Genomic DNA, 14,995 nt, shown 5'->3' with positions numbered 1-14,995 from the left:
TTGAGCAATATACACAAACGATAGTAAAGAAACACAATGTGATCACGAACACACACAAAATTCCAGATGCTCATAGTTTACATAAAACAATCTTTTGGATGATCGATTATGCATGCTCGTCCGGATAAGTCGTCATTTTTTTATGCGACGAAAATAAATCTGAAAAAATACACAATCATTTCATTCCGATAAAAAGGGTTGATCGTTATAGCTTTTTTGTTGATATGAAGTTTTCTGATTAAAATTGCAGTTTGTGTGTCTTCTAATTGAAATGTTTCACCACATTTATGTCCATTTTGTTCTGACTTAAAATTCTGAAAAGAGGCAGACGATAACATGCTGCTGCTGCGAGCTTTGTGCTACCTTCCACTCGCAATAAAAGGACTTGCAGGCATCAACCGTGCCATCATCATGGTTGTTCCATATAGAAAGAGATGAGTGGGGGATGGGGACTGTTCATGGAAATTCACAAATTTGGGCTCTGCCGAATGAGGTCGAACTGATTGTTATCAATGTTCTTATCCAATTGTGGAAGATTTAGTGTTTGATTGTATCCCAGGTGGTCTAGTGGTTAGGATTCGTGGCTTTCACCCACGCGGCCCGGGTTCGATTCCCGGTCTGGGAACATGTTTCAGCATTGGTGGTTCAGTGGTAGAATCCTCGCCTGCCACGCGGGGGGCCCGGGTTCGATTCCTGGCCAATGCACTTTTATGTTGTTTTATCATTTAATTTCGTTTTAAAATGAAACTATTTCGTTCTCACAATTTCTCCATGATAAGAGTTTCCTAATATAAAATCATTGGCACTTTTCTTTTACAAGAAAACAATCCAGTTGCCATTCGACTTGGATTTTGAGCAATATACACAAACGATAGTAAAGAAACACAATGTGATCACGAATACACACAAAATTCCAGATGCTCATAGTTTACATGAAACAATCTTTTGGATTATCGTTTATGCATGCTCGTCCGGATAAGTCGTTAATTTTTTATGCGACCAAAACAAATCTAAAAAAATACACAATCATTTCATTCCGATAAAAAAAGTTGAAGAGTTGATCCTGATAGCTTTTTGTTGATTTGAAGTTTTCTGATCAAAATTGCACTTTGTGTGTCTTCTAATTGAAATATTTCACCACATTTATGTCTATTTTATTCTGACGTGAGATTTTGAAAAGAGGCAGATCTGAAAAGAGCTGTTGTATCGCATCTGTGATCGCAGTGTACCGTATGTTATCGCAATGGGCGCAAACAAAAGCATGATTATTATTATTATTAGACGATAACATGCTGCTGCTGCTGCGAGCTTTGTGCAACCTTCCACTCGCAATAAAAGAAGTGGCAGGCATCAATCGTGCCATCATCATGGTTGTTTCATATAGAAAGAAATGAGTGGAGGATGGGGACTGTTCATGGAAATACACAGATTTGGGCGCTGCCGAATGAGATCGAACTGATATTTTATCAACGTTCTCATCCAATCATGGAAGATTTAGTGTTTGATTGTATCCCAGGTGGTCTAGTGGTTAGGATTCGTGGCTTTCACCCACGCGGCCTGGGTTCGATTTCCGGTCTGGGAACATGTTTCAGCATTGGTGGTTCAGTGGTAGAATCCTCGCTTGCCACGCGGGGGGCCCGGTTTCGATTCCCAGCCAATGCACTTTTATGTTGTTTGACTATTTTGTTATAAAATAAAACTATTTCGTTGTCACAATATCTCCATGATAAGAGTTTCCTAATATCAAATCATCGGCACTTTTCTTTTACAAGAGAACAATCCAGTTGCCATTCGACTTGGATTTTGAGCAATATACACAAACGATAGTAAAGAAACACAATGTGTTTGTTTTGTTTGTTTATCTTTATCCTGCATTGCGGGAAAGCGGACTTGAGCGCTATGCATCGGTGTACGCCTTCCCACATACACCTGACCCACGCTGCAGCCGACGGCAATGTCTGTTTCCGGTTGTCTACTCTACTTATGACTTAAATTTGGTACTACCCATTACTCGAAATCGATCACTAGGTAGAGGCAATTATCGTTAAGTTTCGTGCCGAGAGAAACAACAGCAAGTGCGTGGGTGGCTGGAGTCGAACATGCAGGCTCTCGACTGCAAGCCCAACGCGCTAACCACTCGGCCACGGCTGCCGACAAGTTAAAATGAAATGTGATCACGAATACACACAAAATTCCAGATGCTCATAGTTTACATGAAACAATTTTTTGGGTGATCGATTATGCATGCTCGTCCGGATAAGTCGTTAATTTTTTATGCAACGAAAACAAATCTAAAAAAATACACAATCATTTCATTCCGATAAAAGAAGTTGAAGAGTTGATCCTGATAGCTTTTTGTTGGTTTGAAGTTTTCTGATCAAAATTGCAATTTGTGCGTCATTTAATTGAAATATTTCACCACATTTATGTCTATTTCATTCTGACTTGAGATTTTGAAAAGAGGCAGATCTGAAAAGAGCTGTTGTATCGCATCTGTGATCACAGTGTACGGTATGTTATCTCAATGGGCGCAAATAAAAGCATGATTATTATTACTACTAGACGATAACATGCTGCTGCTGCGAGCTTTGTGCAACCTTCCACTCGCAATAAAAGGAGTGGCAGGCATCAACCGTGCCATCATCATGGTTGTTCCATATAGAAAGAGTTGAGTGGGGGATGGGGACTGTTCATGGAAATTCACAGATTTGGGCGCTGCCGAATGAGATCGAACTGATTGTTATCCACGTTCTTATCCAATTGTGGAAGATTTAGTGTTTGATTGTATCCCAGGTGGTCTAGTGGTTAGGATTCGTGGCTTTCACCCACGCGTCCCGGGTTCGATTCCCGGTCTGGGAACGTGTTTCAGCATTGGTGGTTCAGTGGTAGAACTCTCGCTTGCCACGCGGGGGGCCCGGGTTCGATTCCCGGCCAATGCACTTTTATGTTGTTTGACCGTTTTGTTTTGTTACAAAATAAAACTGTTTCGTTGTCACAGTTTCTCCATGATAAGAGTTTCCTAATATCAAATCATTGGCACTTTTCTTTTACAAGAGAACAATCCAGTTGCCATTCGACTTGGATTTTTAGCAATATACACAAACGATAGTAAAGAAACACAATGTGATCACGAACACACACAAAATTCCAGATGCTCATAGTTTACATAAAACAATCTTTTGGATGATCGATTATGCATGCTCGTCCGGATAAGTCGTCATTTTTTTATGCGACGAAAATAAATCTGAAAAAATACACAATCATTTCATTCCGATAAAAAGGGTTGATCGTTATAGCTTTTTTGTTGATTTGAAGTTTTCTGATTAAAATTGCAGTTTGTGTGTCTTCTAATTGAAATGTTTCACCACATTTATGTCCATTTTGTTCTGACTTAAAATTCTGAAAAGAGGCAGACGATAACATGCTGCTGCTGCGAGCTTTGTGCTACCTTCCACTCGCAATAAAAGGACTTGCAGGCATCAACCGTGCCATCATCATGGTTGTTCCATATAGAAAGAGATGAGTAGGGGATGGGGACTGTTCATGGAAATTCACAAATTTGGGCTCTGCCGAATGAGGTCGAACTGATTGTTATCAATGTTCTTATCCAATTGTGGAAGATTTAGTGTTTGATTGTATCCCAGGTGGTCTAGTGGTTAGGATTCGTGGCTTTCACCCACGCGGCCCGGGTTCGATTCCCGGTCTGGGAACATGTTTCAGCATTGGTGGTTCAGTGGTAGAATCCTCGCCTGCCACGCGGGGGGCCCGGGTTCGATTCCTGGCCAATGCACTTTTATGTTGTTTTATCATTTAATTTCGTTTTAAAATGAAACTATTTCGTTCTCACAATTTCTCCATGATAAGAGTTTCCTAATATAAAATCATTGGCACTTTTCTTTTACAAGAAAACAATCCAGTTGCCATTCGACTTGGATTTTGAGCAATATACACAAACGATAGTAAAGAAACACAATGTGATCACGAATACACACAAAATTCCAGATGCTCATAGTTTACATGAAACAATCTTTTGGATGATCGATTATGCATGCTCGTCCGGATAAGTCGTTAATTTTTTATGCAACGAAAACAAATCTAAAAAATTACACAATCATTTCATTCCGATAAAAAAACTTGAAGAGTTGATCCTGATAGGTTTTTGTTGATTTGAAGTTTTCTGATCAAAATTGCAATTTGTGTGTCTTCTAATTGAAATATTTCAGCACATTTATGTCTATTTTATTATGACTTGAGATTTTGAAAAGAGGCAGATCTGAAAAGAGTTGTTTTATCGCATCTGTGATCGCAGTGTACCGTATGTTATCGCAATGGGCGCAAATAAAAGCATGATTATTATTATTATTAGACGATAACATGCTGCTGCTGCGAGCTTTGTGCAACCTTCCACTCGCAATAAAAGGAGTGGCAGGCATCAACCGTGCCATCATCATGGTTGTTCCATATAGAAAGAGATGAGTGGGGGATGGGGACTGTTCATGGAAATTCACAGATTTGGGCGCTGCCGAATGAGATCGAACTGATTGTTATCCACGTTCTTATCCAATTGTGGAAGATTTAGTGTTTGATTGTATCCCAGGTGGTCTAGTGGTTAGGATTCGTGGCTTTCACCTACGCGGCCCGGGTTCGATTGCCGGTCTGGAAACATGTTTCAGCATTGGTGGTTCAGTGGTAAAATCCTCGTCTGCCACGCGGGGGGCCCGGGTTCGATTCCCGGCCAATGCACTTTTATGTTGTTTGACCATTTTACTTTGTTATAAAATGAAACTATTTCGTTCTCACAATTTCTCCATGATAACAGTTTCCTAATAAGTTATCAAATCTTTGGAACTTTTTTTTACAAGAGAACAATCCATTTGCCATTCGACTTGGATTTTGAGCAATATACACAAACGATAGTAAAGAAACACAATGTGATCACGAACACAAACAAATTCCAGATGCTCATACTTTACATGAAACAATCTTTGGGATTATCGTTTATGCATGCTCGTCCGGATAAGTCGCTAATTTTTTATGCGACGAAAACAAATTTAAAAAAATACACAATCATTTCATTCCGATAAAAAAAATTGAAGAGTTGATCCTGATAACTTTTTGTTGATTTGAAGTTTTCTGATCAAAATTGCAATTTGTGTGTCTTCTAATTGAAATATTTCACCACATTTATGTCTATTTTATTCTGACTTGAGATTTTGAAAAGAGGCAGATCTGAAAAGAGCTGTTGTATCGCATCTGTGATCGCAGTGAACCGTATGTTATCGCAATGGGCGCAAATAAAAGCATGATTATTATTATTATTAGACGATAACATGCTGCTGCTGCGAGCTTTGTGCAACCTTCCACTCGCAATAAAAGAAGTGGCAGGCATCAACCGTGCCATCATCATGGTTGTTCCATATAGAAAGAAATGAGTGGAGGATGGGGACTGTTCATGGAAATACACAGATTTGGGCGCTGCCGAATGAGATCGAACTGATATTTTATCAACGTTCTCATCCAATCATGGAAGATTTAGTTTTTGATTGTATCCCAGGTGGTCTAGTGATTAGGATTCCTGGCTTTCACCCACGCGGCCTGGGTTCGAATTCCGGTATGGGAACATGTTTCAGCATTGGTGGTTCAGTGGTAGAATTCCCGTCTGCCACGCGGGGGGCCCGAGTTCGATTCCCGGCCAATGCACATTTATGTTGTTTGACCATTTTGTTTTGTTATAAAATAAAACTGTTTCGTTCTCACAATTTCTCCATGATAAAAGTTTCCTAATAAGTTATCAAATCTTTGGAACTTTTTTTTACAACAGAATAATCCATTTGCCATTCGACTTGGATTTTGAGCAATATACACAAACGATAATAAAGAAACACAATGTGATCACGAACACAAACAAATTCCAGATGCTCATAGTTTACATAAAACAATCTTTTGGATGATCGATTATGCATGCTCGTCCGGATAAGTCGTCATTTCTTTATGCGACGAAAATAAATCTGAAAAAATGCACATTCATTTCATTCCGATAAAAGAAGTTGAAGAGTTGATCCCTATAGCTTATTTTGTTGATTTGACGTTTTCTGATCAAAGTTACAATTTGTGTGTCTTCTAATTGAAATATTTCACCACATTTATGTCTATTTTATTCTGACGTGATGTTCTGAAAGGAGGCAGACGATAACATGCTGCTGCTGTGAGCTTTGTGCTACTTTCCACTCGCAATGAAAGGTGTTGCAGGCATCAACCGTGCCATCATCATGATTGTTCCATATAAAAAGAGTGGAGTGGAAAATGGGGACTGTTCATGGAAATTCACAAATTTGGGCTCTGCCGAATGAGGTCGAACTGATTGTTATCAATGTTCTTATCCAATTGTGGAAGATTTAGTGTTTGATTGTATCCCAGGTGGTCTAGTGGTTAGGATTCGTGGCTTTCACCCACGCGGCCCGGGTTCGATTCCCGGTCTGGGAACATGTTTCAGCATTGGTGGTTCAGTGGTAGAATCCTCGCCTGCCACGCGGGGGGCCCGGGTTCGATTCCTGGCCAATGCACTTTTATGTTGTTTTATCATTTAATTTCGTTTAAAATGAAACTATTTCGTTCTCACAATTTCTCCATGATAAGAGTTTCCTAATATAAAATCATTGGCACTTTTCTTTTACAAGAAAACAATCCAGTTGCCATTCGACTTGGATTTTGAGCAATATACACAAACGATAGTAAAGAAACACAATGTGATCACGAATACACACAAAATTCCAGATGCTCATAGTTTACATGAAACAATCTTTTGGATGATCGATTATGCATGCTCGTCCGGATAAGTCGTTAATTTTTTATGCGACGAAAACAAATCTAAAAAATTACACAATCATTTCATTCCGATAAAAAAAGTTGAAGACATGATCCTGATAGGTTTTTGTTGATTTGAAGTTTTCTGATCAAAATTGCAATTTGTGTGTCTTCTAATTGAAATATTTCACCACATTTATGTCTATTTTATTATGACTTGAGATTTTGAAAGGAGGCAGATCTGAAAAGAGTTGTTGTATCGCATCTGTGATCGCAGTGTACCGTATGTTATCGCAATGGGCGCAAATAAAAGCATGATTATTATTATTATTAGACGATAACATGCTGCTGCTGCGAGCTTTGTGCAACCTTCCACTCGCAATAAAAGGAGTGGCAGGCATCAACCGTGCCATCATCATGGTTGTTCCATATAGAAAGAGATGAGTGGGGGATGGGGACTGTTCATGGAAATTCACAGATTTGGGCGCTGCCGAATGAGATCGAACTGATTGTTATCCACGTTCTTATCCAATTGTGGAAGATTTAGTGTTTGATTGTATCCCAGGTGGTCTAGTGGTTAGGATTCGTGGCTTTCACCTACGCGGCCCGGGTTCGATTGCCGGTCTGGAAACATGTTTCAGCATTGGTGGTTCAGTGGTAGAATCCTCGTCTGCCACGCGGGGGGCCCGGGTTCGATTCCCGGCCAATGCACTTTTATGTTGTTTGACCATTTTACTTTGTTATAAAATGAAACTATTTCGTTCTCACAATTTCTCCATGATAACAGTTTCTTAATAAGTTATCAAATCTTTGGAACTTTTTTTTACAAGAGAACAATCCATTTGCCATTCGACTTGGATTTTGAGCAATATACACAAACGATAGTAAAGAAACACAATGTGATCACGAACACAAACAAATTCCAGATGCTCATAGTTTACATGAAACAATCTTTGGGATTATCGTTTATGCATGCTCGTCCGGATAAGTCGCTAATTTTTTATGCGACGAAAACAAATTTAAAAAAATACACAATCATTTCATTCCGATAAAAAAAGTTGAAGAGTTGATCCTGATAACTTTTTGTTGATTTGAAGTTTTCTGATCAAAATTGCAATTTGTGTGTCTTCTAATTGAAATATTTCACCACATTTATGTCTATTTTATTCTGACTTGAGATTTTGAAAAGAGGCAGATCTGAAAAGAGCTGTTGTATCGCATCTGTGATCGCAGTGAACCGTATGTTATCGCAATGGGCGCAAATAAAAGCATGATTATTATTATTATTAGACGATAACATGCTGCTGCTGCGAGCTTTGTGCAACCTTCCACTCGCAATAAAAGAAGTGGCAGGCATCAACCGTGCCATCATCATGGTTGTTCCATATAGAAAGAAATGAGTGGAGGATGGGGACTGTTCATGGAAATACACAGATTTGGGCGCTGCCGAATGAGATCGAACTGATATTTTATCAACGTTCTCATCCAATCATGGAAGATTTAGTTTTTGATTGTATCCCAGGTGGTCTAGTGGTTAGGATTCCTGGCTTTCACCCACGCGGCCTGGGTTCGAATTGCGGTATGGGAACATGTTTCAGCATTGGTGGTTCAGTGGTAGAATTCCCGTCTGCCACGCGGGGGGCCCGAGTTCGATTCCCGGCCAATGCACATTTATGTTGTTTGACCATTTTGTTTTGTTATAAAATGGAACTATTTCGTTCTCACAATTTCTCCATGATAACAGTTTCCTAATAAGTTATCAAATCTTTGGAACTTTTTTTTACAACAGAATAATCCATTTGCCATTCGACTTGGATTTTGAGCAATATACACAAACGATAATAAAGAAACACAATGTGATCACGAACACAAACAAATTCCAGATGCTCATAGTTTACATAAAACAATCTTTTGGATGATCGATTATGCATGCTCGTCCGGATAAGTCGTCATTTCTTTATGCGACGAAAATAAATCTGAAAAAATGCACATTCATTTCATTCCGATAAAAGAAGTTGAAGAGTTGATCCCTATAGCTTATTTTGTTGATTTGACGTTTTCTGATCAAAGTTACAATTTGTGTGTCTTCTAATTGAAATATTTCACCACATTTATGTCTATTTTATTCTGACGTGATGTTCTGAAAGGAGGCAGACGATAACATGCTGCTGCTGCGAGTTTTGTGCTACCTTCCACTCGCAATAAAAGGAGTTGCAGGCATCAACCGTGCTATCATTATGGTTGTTCCATATAGAAAGAGATGAGTGGAAAATGGGGACTGTTCATGGAAATTCACACATTTGGGCGCTGCCGAATGAGATCGAACTGATATTTTATCAACGTTCTTATCCAATTGTGGAAGATTTAGTGTTTGATTGTATCCCAGGTGGTCTAGTGGTTAGGATCTGTGGCTCTCACTCACGCGGCCTGGGTTCGATTCCCGGTCTGGGAACATGTTTCAGCATTGGTGGTTCAGTGGTAGAATCCTCGCCTGCCACGCGGGGGGCCCGGGTTCGATTCCCGGCCAATGCACATTTATGTTGTTTGACCATTTTATTTCGTTTTAAAATGAAACTATTTCGTTGTCACAATTTCTCCATGATAAGAGTTTCCTAATATCAAATCATTGGCACTTTTCTTTTACAAGAAAACAATCCATTTGCCATTCGACTTGGATTTTGAGCAATATACACAAACGATAGTAAAGAAACACAATGTGATCACGAATACACACAAAATTCCAGATGCTCATAGTTTACATGAAACAATCTTTTGGATGATCGATTATGCATGCTCGTCCGGATAAGTCGTTAATTTTTTATGCGACGAAAACAAATCTAAAAAAATACACAATCATTTCATTCCGATAAAAAAAGTTGAAGAGTTGATCCTGATAGCTTTTTGTTGATTTGAAGTTTTCTGATCAAAATTGCAATTTGTGTGTCTTCTAATTGAAATATTTCACCACATTTATGTTTATTTTATTATGACTTGAGATTTTGAAAAGAGGCAGATCTGAAAAGAGCTGTTGTATCGCATCTGTGATCGCAGTGTACCGTATGTTATCGCAATGGGCGCAAATAAAAGCATGATTATTATTATTATTAGACGATAACATGCTGCTGCTGCGAGCTTTGTGCAACCTTCCACTCGCAATAAAAGGAGTGGCAGGCATCACCCGTGCCATCATCATGGTTGTTCCATATAGAAAGAGATGAGTGGGGGATGGGGACTGTTCATGGAAATTCACAGATTTGGGCGCTGCCGAATGAGATCGAACTGATTGTTATCCACGTTCTTATACAATTGTGGAAGATTTAGTGTTTGAATGTATCCCAGGTGGTCTAGTGGTTAGGATTCGTGGCTTTCACCCACGCGGCCCGGGTTCGATTTCCGGTCTGGTAACATGTTTCAGCATTGGTGGTTCAGTGGTAGAATCCTCGCTTGCCACGCGGGGGCCCGGTTTCCATTTCCGGCCAATGCACTTTTATGTTGTTTGACCATTTTGTTTTGTTATAAAATAAAACTGTTTCGTTGTCACAATTTCTCCATGATAAGAGTTTCCTAATATCAAATCATCGGCACTTTTCTTTTACAAGAGAACAATCCAGTTGCCATTCGACTTGGATTTTGAGCAATATACACAAACGATAGTAAAGAAACACAATGTGATCACGAACACACACAAAATTCCAGATGCTCATAGTTCACATAAAACAATCTTTTGGATGATCGATTATGCATGCTCGTCCGGATAAGTCGTCATTTTTTTATGCGACGAAAATAAATCTGAAAAAATACACAATCATTTCATTCCGATAAAAAGGGTTGATCGTTATAGCTTTTTTGTTGATATGAAGTTTTCTGATTAAAATTGCAGTTTGTGTGTCTTCTAATTGAAATGTTTCACCACATTTATGTCTATTTTGTTCTGACTTAAAATTCTGAAAAGAGGCAGACGATAACATGCTGCTGCTGCGAGTTTTGTGCTACCTTCCACTCGCAATAAAAGGACTTGCAGGCATCAACCGTGCCATCATCATGGTTGTTCCATATGGAAAAATATGAGTGGGGGATGGGGACTGTTCATAGAAATTCACAAATTTGGGCGCTGCCGAATGAGGTCGAACTGATTGTTATCAATGTTCTTATCCAATTGTGGAAGATTTAGTGTTTGATTGTATCCCAGGTGGTCTAGTGGTTAGGATTCGTGGCTTTCACCCACGCGGCCCGGGTTCGATTCCCGGTCTGGGAACATGTTTCAGCATTGGTGGTTCAGTGGTAGAATCCTCGCCTGCCACGCGGGGGGCCCGGGTTCGATTCCCGGCCAATGCACTTTTATGTTGTTTGACCATTTTACTTTGTTATAAAATGAAACTATTTCGTTCTCACAATTTCTCCATGATAACAGTTTCCTAATAAGTTATCAAATCTTTGGAACTTTTTTTTACAAGATAACAATCCATTTGCCATTCGACTTGGATTTTGAGCAATATACACAAACGATAGTAAAGAAACACAATGTGATCACGAACACAAACAAATTCCAGATGCTCATAGTTTACATAAAACAATCTTTTGGATGATTGATTATGCATGCTCGTCCGGATAAGTCGTCATATCTTTATGCGACGAAAATAAATCTGAAAAAATACACAATCATTTCATTCCGATAAAAAGGGTTGATCGTTATAGCTTTTTTGTTGATATGAATTTTTCTGATTAAAATTGCAGTTTGTGTGTCTTCTAATTGAAATGTTTCACCACATTTATGTCTATTTTGTTCTGACTTAAAATTCTGAAAAGAGGCAGACGATAACATGCTGCTGCTGCGAGTTTTGTGCTACCTTCTAAAATGAAACTATTTCGTTGTCACAATTTCTCCATGATAAGAGTTTCCTAATATCAAATCATTGGCACTTTTCTTTTACAAGAAAACAATCCATTTGCCATTCGACTTGGATTTTGAGCAATATACACAAACGATAGTAAAGAAACACAATGTGATCACGAATACACACAAAATTCCAGATGCTCATAGTTTACATGAAACAATCTTTTGGATGATCGATTATGCATGCTCGTCCGGATAAGTCGTTAATTTTTATGCGACGAAAACAAATCTAAAAAAATACACAATCATTTCATTCCGATAAAAAAAGTTGAAGAGTTGATCCTGATAGCTTTTTGTTGATTTGAAGTTTTCTGATCAAAATTGCAATTTGTGTGTCTTCTAATTGAAATATTTCACCACATTTATGTTTATTTTATTATGACTTGAGATTTTGAAAAGAGGCAGATCTGAAAAGAGCTGTTGTATCGCATCTGTGATCGCAGTGTACCGTATGTTATCGCAATGGGCGCAAATAAAAGCATGATTATTATTATTATTAGACGATAACATGCTGCTGCTGCGAGCTTTGTGCAACCTTCCACTCGCAATAAAAGGAGTGGCAGGCATCACCCGTGCCATCATCATGGTTGTTCCATATAGAAAGAGATGAGTGGGGGATGGGGACTGTTCATGGAAATTCACAGATTTGGGCGCTGCCGAATGAGATCGAACTGATTGTTATCCACGTTCTTATACAATTGTGGAAGATTTAGTGTTTGAATGTATCCCAGGTGGTCTAGTGGTTAGGATTCGTGGCTTTCACCCACGCGGCCCGGGTTCGATTTCCGGTCTGGTAACATGTTTCAGCATTGGTGGTTCAGTGGTAGAATCCTCGCTTGCCACGCGGGGGCCCGGTTTCCATTTCCGGCCAATGCACTTTTATGTTGTTTGACCATTTTGTTTTGTTATAAAATAAAACTGTTTCGTTGTCACAATTTCTCCATGATAAGAGTTTCCTAATATCAAATCATCGGCACTTTTCTTTTACAAGAGAACAATCCAGTTGCCATTCGACTTGGATTTTGAGCAATATACACAAACGATAGTAAAGAAATACAATGTGATCACGAACACACACAAAATTCCAGATGCTCATAGTTCACATAAAACAATCTTTTGGATGATCGATTATGCATGCTCGTCCGGATAAGTCGTCATTTTTTTATGCGACGAAAATAAATCTGAAAAAATACACAATCATTTCATTCCGATAAAAAGGGTTGATCGTTATAGCTTTTTTGTTGATATGAAGTTTTCTGATTAAAATTGCAGTTTGTGTGTCTTCTAATTGAAATGTTTCACCACATTTATGTCTATTTTGTTCTGACTTAAAATTCTGAAAAGAGGCAGACGATAACATGCTGCTGCTGCGAGTTTTGTGCTACCTTCCACTCGCAATAAAAGGACTTGCAGGCATCAACCGTGCCATCATCATGGTTGTTCCATATGGAAAAATATGAGTGGGGGATGGGGACTGTTCATAGAAATTCACAAATTTGGGCGCTGCCGAATGAGGTCGAACTGATTGTTATCAATGTTCTTATCCAATTGTGGAAGATTTAGTGTTTGATTGTATCCCAGGTGGTCTAGTGGTTAGGATTCGTGGCTTTCACCCACGCGGCCCGGGTTCGATTCCCGGTCTGGGAACATGTTTCAGCATTGGTGGTTCAGTGGTAGAATCCTCGCCTGCCACGCGGGGGGCCCGGGTTCGATTCCCGGCCAATGCACTTTTATGTTGTTTGACCATTTTACTTTGTTATAAAATGAAACTATTTCGTTCTCACAATTTCTCCATGATAACAGTTTCCTAATAAGTTATCAAATCTTTGGAACTTTTTTTTACAAGATAACAATCCATTTGCCATTCGACTTGGATTTTGAGCAATATACACAAACGATAGTAAAGAAACACAATGTGATCACGAACACAAACAAATTCCAGATGCTCATAGTTTACATAAAACAATCTTTTGGATGATTGATTATGCATGCTCGTCCGGATAAGTCGTCATATCTTTATGCGACGAAAATAAATCTGAAAAAATACACAATCATTTATTGTGTATTTTTTTAGATTTGTTTTCGTCGCAGAAGAAATTAACGACTTATCCGGACGAGCATGCATAATCGATCATCCAAAAGATTGTTTCATGTAAACTATGAGCATCTGGAATTTTGTGTGTATTCGTGATCACATTTCACTTTAACTTGTCGGCATCCGTGGCCGAGTGGTTAGCGCGTTGGGCTCGCAGTTGAGAGCCTGCATGTTCGACTCCAGCCACCCACGCACTTGCTGTGCCGTCGGCTGCAGCGTGGGTCAGGTGTATGTCGGAAAGCGTACACCGATGCATAACGCTCCACTTTCCGCAACTTTCCGCAATGCAGGATAAAGATGAACAAACAAAACAAACACATTGTGTTTCTTTACTATCGTTTGTGTATATTGTTCAAAATCCAAGTCGAATGGCAACTGGATTGTTCTCCTGTAAAGGAAAAGTGCCGATGATTTGATATTAGGAAACTCTTATCATGGAGAAATTGTGAGAAAGAAATAGTTTTATTTTATAACAAAACAAAATAGTCAAACAACATAAATGTGCATTGGCCGGGAATCGAAACCGGGCCCCCCCGCGTGGCAGGCGAGGATTCTACCACTGAACCACCAATGCTGAAACATGTTCCCAGACCGGGAATCGAACCTGGGCCGCGTGAGTGAGAGCCACGAATCCTAACCACTACAATCAAAAACTAAATCTTCCATGATTGGATGAGAACGTTAATAAAATGTCAGTTCGATCTCATTCGGCAGCGCCCAATTCTGTGTATTTCCATGAACAGTCCCCATCCTCCACTCATATCTTTCTATATGGAACAACCATGATGATGGCACGGTTGATGCCTGCAACTCCTTTTATTGCAAGTGGAAGGTTGCACAAAGCTCGCATTAGCAGCATGTTATCGTCTGCCTCCTTTCAGAATCTCAAGTCAGAATAAAATAGACATAAATGTGGTGAAATATTTCAATTAGAAGACACACAAATTGTAATTTTGATCAGAGAACTTCAAATCAACAAAATAAGCTATAGAGATCAACTTTTCAACTTTTTTTATCGGAATGAAATGATTGTGTATTTTTTCAGATTTATTTTCGTCGCATAAAGAAATGACGACTTATCCGGACGAGCATGCATAATCGATCATCCAAAAGATTGTTTTATGTAAACTATGAGCATCTGGAATTTGTTTGTGTTTGTGATCACATTGTGTTTCTTTACTATCGTTTGTGTATATTGCTCA

General features: G+C 39.1%; 24 non-coding genes across 24 annotated transcripts; 23 read left to right on the top strand and 1 right to left on the bottom strand.

Annotated features, from left to right (window-relative positions):
- The first annotated feature begins 553 nt into the window (after positions 1-553).
- Positions 554-625, top strand: Trnae-uuc (transfer RNA glutamic acid (anticodon UUC)). Its single transcript has one exon. It is a non-coding gene; the product is annotated as a tRNA-Glu (tRNA).
- A 9-nt stretch (positions 626-634) lies between these two features.
- On the top strand, positions 635-705 carry Trnag-gcc (transfer RNA glycine (anticodon GCC)). The gene has a single exon. It is a non-coding gene; the product is annotated as a tRNA-Gly (tRNA).
- An 805-nt stretch (positions 706-1,510) lies between these two features.
- Positions 1,511-1,582, top strand: Trnae-uuc (transfer RNA glutamic acid (anticodon UUC)). The gene has a single exon. It is a non-coding gene; the product is annotated as a tRNA-Glu (tRNA).
- A 1,205-nt stretch (positions 1,583-2,787) lies between these two features.
- On the top strand, positions 2,788-2,859 carry Trnae-uuc (transfer RNA glutamic acid (anticodon UUC)). The gene has a single exon. It is a non-coding gene; the product is annotated as a tRNA-Glu (tRNA).
- Positions 2,860-2,868: 9 nt separating this feature from the next.
- On the top strand, positions 2,869-2,939 carry Trnag-gcc (transfer RNA glycine (anticodon GCC)). The gene has a single exon. It is a non-coding gene; the product is annotated as a tRNA-Gly (tRNA).
- Positions 2,940-3,638: 699 nt separating this feature from the next.
- Trnae-uuc (transfer RNA glutamic acid (anticodon UUC)) lies at positions 3,639-3,710 on the top strand. Its single transcript has one exon. It is a non-coding gene; the product is annotated as a tRNA-Glu (tRNA).
- A 9-nt stretch (positions 3,711-3,719) lies between these two features.
- Trnag-gcc (transfer RNA glycine (anticodon GCC)) lies at positions 3,720-3,790 on the top strand. Its single transcript has one exon. It is a non-coding gene; the product is annotated as a tRNA-Gly (tRNA).
- An 801-nt stretch (positions 3,791-4,591) lies between these two features.
- On the top strand, positions 4,592-4,663 carry Trnae-uuc (transfer RNA glutamic acid (anticodon UUC)). The gene has a single exon. It is a non-coding gene; the product is annotated as a tRNA-Glu (tRNA).
- A 9-nt stretch (positions 4,664-4,672) lies between these two features.
- On the top strand, positions 4,673-4,743 carry Trnag-gcc (transfer RNA glycine (anticodon GCC)). Its single transcript has one exon. It is a non-coding gene; the product is annotated as a tRNA-Gly (tRNA).
- An 886-nt stretch (positions 4,744-5,629) lies between these two features.
- Trnag-gcc (transfer RNA glycine (anticodon GCC)) lies at positions 5,630-5,700 on the top strand. Its single transcript has one exon. It is a non-coding gene; the product is annotated as a tRNA-Gly (tRNA).
- A 711-nt stretch (positions 5,701-6,411) lies between these two features.
- Positions 6,412-6,483, top strand: Trnae-uuc (transfer RNA glutamic acid (anticodon UUC)). Its single transcript has one exon. It is a non-coding gene; the product is annotated as a tRNA-Glu (tRNA).
- A 9-nt stretch (positions 6,484-6,492) lies between these two features.
- On the top strand, positions 6,493-6,563 carry Trnag-gcc (transfer RNA glycine (anticodon GCC)). The gene has a single exon. It is a non-coding gene; the product is annotated as a tRNA-Gly (tRNA).
- Positions 6,564-7,363: 800 nt separating this feature from the next.
- On the top strand, positions 7,364-7,435 carry Trnae-uuc (transfer RNA glutamic acid (anticodon UUC)). The gene has a single exon. It is a non-coding gene; the product is annotated as a tRNA-Glu (tRNA).
- A 9-nt stretch (positions 7,436-7,444) lies between these two features.
- Trnag-gcc (transfer RNA glycine (anticodon GCC)) lies at positions 7,445-7,515 on the top strand. Its single transcript has one exon. It is a non-coding gene; the product is annotated as a tRNA-Gly (tRNA).
- An 886-nt stretch (positions 7,516-8,401) lies between these two features.
- On the top strand, positions 8,402-8,472 carry Trnag-gcc (transfer RNA glycine (anticodon GCC)). Its single transcript has one exon. It is a non-coding gene; the product is annotated as a tRNA-Gly (tRNA).
- A 712-nt stretch (positions 8,473-9,184) lies between these two features.
- Trnae-cuc (transfer RNA glutamic acid (anticodon CUC)) lies at positions 9,185-9,256 on the top strand. Its single transcript has one exon. It is a non-coding gene; the product is annotated as a tRNA-Glu (tRNA).
- Positions 9,257-9,265: 9 nt separating this feature from the next.
- Positions 9,266-9,336, top strand: Trnag-gcc (transfer RNA glycine (anticodon GCC)). Its single transcript has one exon. It is a non-coding gene; the product is annotated as a tRNA-Gly (tRNA).
- Positions 9,337-10,137: 801 nt separating this feature from the next.
- On the top strand, positions 10,138-10,209 carry Trnae-uuc (transfer RNA glutamic acid (anticodon UUC)). Its single transcript has one exon. It is a non-coding gene; the product is annotated as a tRNA-Glu (tRNA).
- A 778-nt stretch (positions 10,210-10,987) lies between these two features.
- Trnae-uuc (transfer RNA glutamic acid (anticodon UUC)) lies at positions 10,988-11,059 on the top strand. The gene has a single exon. It is a non-coding gene; the product is annotated as a tRNA-Glu (tRNA).
- Positions 11,060-11,068: 9 nt separating this feature from the next.
- Trnag-gcc (transfer RNA glycine (anticodon GCC)) lies at positions 11,069-11,139 on the top strand. The gene has a single exon. It is a non-coding gene; the product is annotated as a tRNA-Gly (tRNA).
- A 1,284-nt stretch (positions 11,140-12,423) lies between these two features.
- Positions 12,424-12,495, top strand: Trnae-uuc (transfer RNA glutamic acid (anticodon UUC)). Its single transcript has one exon. It is a non-coding gene; the product is annotated as a tRNA-Glu (tRNA).
- A 778-nt stretch (positions 12,496-13,273) lies between these two features.
- On the top strand, positions 13,274-13,345 carry Trnae-uuc (transfer RNA glutamic acid (anticodon UUC)). Its single transcript has one exon. It is a non-coding gene; the product is annotated as a tRNA-Glu (tRNA).
- Positions 13,346-13,354: 9 nt separating this feature from the next.
- On the top strand, positions 13,355-13,425 carry Trnag-gcc (transfer RNA glycine (anticodon GCC)). The gene has a single exon. It is a non-coding gene; the product is annotated as a tRNA-Gly (tRNA).
- Positions 13,426-14,295: 870 nt separating this feature from the next.
- Positions 14,296-14,367, bottom strand: Trnag-gcc (transfer RNA glycine (anticodon GCC)). The gene has a single exon. It is a non-coding gene; the product is annotated as a tRNA-Gly (tRNA).
- Positions 14,368-14,995: the final 628 nt, after the last annotated feature.

The sequence above is a fragment of the Aplidium turbinatum genome, chromosome 18 (genome assembly GCF_918807975.1).
Source record: "Aplidium turbinatum chromosome 18, kaAplTurb1.1, whole genome shotgun sequence".
Lineage (NCBI taxonomy): Eukaryota > Metazoa > Chordata > Ascidiacea > Aplousobranchia > Polyclinidae > Aplidium > Aplidium turbinatum.
This window is presented reverse-complemented; position numbering and strand designations above follow the sequence as displayed.